Source organism: Nicotiana attenuata, chromosome 6, assembly GCF_001879085.1.
Source record: "Nicotiana attenuata strain UT chromosome 6, NIATTr2, whole genome shotgun sequence".
Taxonomy (NCBI): Eukaryota; Viridiplantae; Streptophyta; class Magnoliopsida; order Solanales; family Solanaceae; genus Nicotiana; species Nicotiana attenuata.
In genome coordinates this window covers 53,306,207-53,309,661 of record NC_031994.1, presented here as the reverse complement: position 1 = coordinate 53,309,661, position 3,455 = coordinate 53,306,207, and positions in this window count along the sequence as shown.

The following is a 3,455-nucleotide window of genomic DNA, read 5'->3' as shown; positions in this document are numbered from 1 at the left end:
CTTGAATTACCTCTAGAGTTGTCCTTCGTGCATCTCGTATTCATGTGTCCATGTTGAAGCAAGTAACATGGGACCCATCACTCATCATCCCACGGAGAGTATCGAGGTTAATGAAGGCTTCACTTCTGAAGAAGTTCCTGTTGCCATACTTAATATGCAAGTCCGAAAATTGAGAACAAGAGAGGTTGCCTCCGTTAAAGTGCTATGGCGAAACCAACATGTTGAAGAAGCGACTTGGGAGGCGGAAGAAGATACAAAGAGAAGACATCCTCACTTATTTGTAGAAGAAGATGATAATATATAAAAGACTATTAGAAGCCCTTTTCGTTTCATGTACTATGTGTATGTTATGTAAATGGTCATTTATGATATTATTTCAAAAATTTACATGGATTGTTAATATCTAAAACATGAAATTTTAAGAAGAAATTTGGGGTTTTTGCCTACAACTTAAGAGAGTAAAAAATTAATATTTTGAGCTATAATTTGCACTTGAATTTGAAAACTAAACGCATATTTGAATTCCTGGGGTTTTGGGTAAACGAGATATACCCCTAAACTCGAATTTTGGCCATGTCAACCCGTGATTGACTTTATTGACTTTTTGGAAATTGATTAAAGATTGAACCTTAATTGTTTGGAATTGATTACTACGATATTTTTTAACATTATTAAGTATTATTTGGCTTTATTTGAGCCGGTTGGAGGTAATTTCTATAAAAGGCGATTTTGAAAAGTTGATTTGGCTTGTTAAGGTAAGTATCTTGCCTAGTCTTGATGTGAGGGAACAACCATTAGGATTTAACCTTATTTGTATAATTTGAATATGTGAAAAGCGGCGTATATGCAAGGTAACGAGCGTATATGCGAGTGCAATGTATGATTCATGACCGGTTAGGTTTCTATTATGCCTTGTTTGGATTGTGTGCCTTTCATGATTCATGTTTAATTAATTATATGACTACATAAGCTATTCCTTTCATGCTAGTATCCATGTTTAGGATTAATATTTCGTAATTGGCCAAGATGGGCTATTTGTGTATTGTTTCTATACTTGATTTAGTCGTAGTCGTGCTTCACATCTTGAGCATACATCCGCACCTTATATATTATGTCCTTGTGTACCTTATTGATTACTTGTGAGCATGTCTCTTTAATGATGAAATTTCATTTCGGAGTGTTATAATTATGGCACAATTGGACATATTGAGCGAATTTATTTTGAAGTGGAACGAGGTTTCTGTCGTGCGGCTATTATTGATGTTTTGGCGTGAAGTCTTGTCATGCAGTTATGATGATATTGTAACTGTTTTTGCACGAGTATTATACTGTACAACGTGTGGATTTGAATCCATCCCCTAGGATCGTCATCTTATGTTTCTCTCTTGATGGCATACACGCGAATTGTGGTAAATTGATAGATGTTGGTTGATACTGATATAAAATTTGATGGTGTTTGAGCATAAATGTGGAAGCTTTGACCATGCAAGTGAATCCTATATGCCTTGTTATCCATTCTATATGTTTCTGGTTGAATTCTAACATGCTACGTGATGCCTCTATTATATGTTGACGACTTATTCGTCAAGATTTAATTATCCATATTGAGTTGATTTTTTTTATATGATATTTGATGATATTGCATCTTTTGTTAAATTCTCATTGCAAATTATTATAAACTGCATAGGTTTATTTAATTTATGAGTATCACATGACTTGAACCTCGTCACTACTTCACCGAGGTTGGTCTTGATACTTACATAGTACATATTGTCTCGTACTCATACTAAACTTCTGCATATTTTATACAAATCCGAGCGTTTGCAGTAGCGGACTTCAGAAGTGAGCTTTGTAGCTAACAGATAGGATTCAAGGTAGTGCTACATGATCGACTCATACCCTTGGAGTCCCCTTCCCCTATCTTTCTTATCATTTTCTATACTTTAGATATTATTATATTATGGAGAGATTTCTTTGTACTCTATATTAGAGCCCATGACTCCGTACTACCATATCTTGAGGGATTTGATGATGTAGTATCTACATATTATCGGTTGTTGGAGATTTATTCTAGTATTTATACTATTTCAGTTATGTTATATCTCGTTTCGATTATTTTTTATTTATGTTATATGTTGGCTTACCTAGTCTTAGAAGTTAGGTTCCATCACGGTCATTGGTGGGATTTTGGATCGTGACAGTCTCCTTTATTTTCGGTGCTAGCTTTGATATTTCAGACTATGGTATTCTCTTTTTTGGGTATACGTAGAGCCTTGTCACTACTATTTTATTTAGTTTCTTTGCATGCTTGTCATAGAGCTCCATAGATATTTGTGAGTTAGATTATATATTTATTAATTTCTATTAAAGTCTCATGTCTTGTATAACAATTACTTTATTATTTAATATTTTCAAACTAATAGGAGGGGGGTATTTTCAAAGAATGGATGTGCTCATTAAATTATGCATGGGTTATGGATGGGAAGTTGAGGGAATGTTGGCTTGCTCAATTATGTCTCAGTGTTGAGCGCTTTGTCTCGCTCGCCAAGGTCGGAATGTGACACAGTTTAGCCAATGTGATATCCAAAATCATCTCCAAGCTTATGAACAACAGCTTAGATGAACCCCTACCAAGATTGATATCCCCTAATAAATCTGGATTCACTAAAGGGATGGCAATCACAGTCAATATCATGATGACGCAAGATCTTGAACGCAATATGAATAGAGACAGCAAGGGAGACATTGTGAAAATCAAACTGTATATGTCTAAGCTTACGATAGGGTTTCATGCGCTTTCCTTTGTCAAATGCTGAGGAGAATGGGATTCAATAAAATTTGGATAAATATGATATTCAGGGTTATTTCTAACATATGGTACTCCATTGCTATCAATGGGATAAGGAAAGGTTTTTTCAAATCCAAGGAGATCCCATTTGTCATCTTTATTTGTCCTAGCTTCTAAAATACTTTCTAAGATGCTCAATGGGAATGCTCAATGCCTTGATTTCATACCATATAAAATGAAAAAACGGTCCTAGCATCACTCATCTTACATATGGAGATGACATAATTCCCGTTTGTTCAACTAATCAAACTTATATACAGATCATTAAACAATGCCTAGATGACTATTATGATATTTCCGACTAGATGATCAATTATAAGAAGTCACAATTCTACATGCATCCAAACTCAGACACAATAAGGATCAATCAAATCAAGGATCTGACAAGATTTTGCTAATAGTTCCTCCTCTTCACATACCTGGGAGCTCCCATATACCTAGGAAGAAAAAAAGTAATCTACTTTACTGATATTACAGTTAAAATAGGTAGGAAAGTGCAGTGCAGGAAAGCTATTATTATAAGGCAGTTCTACATTCCATTCCCATGCACATTCTATCTACTGTTGTAACCCTCCCAAATTTGTTCTTCAACACATAAATAAACAAT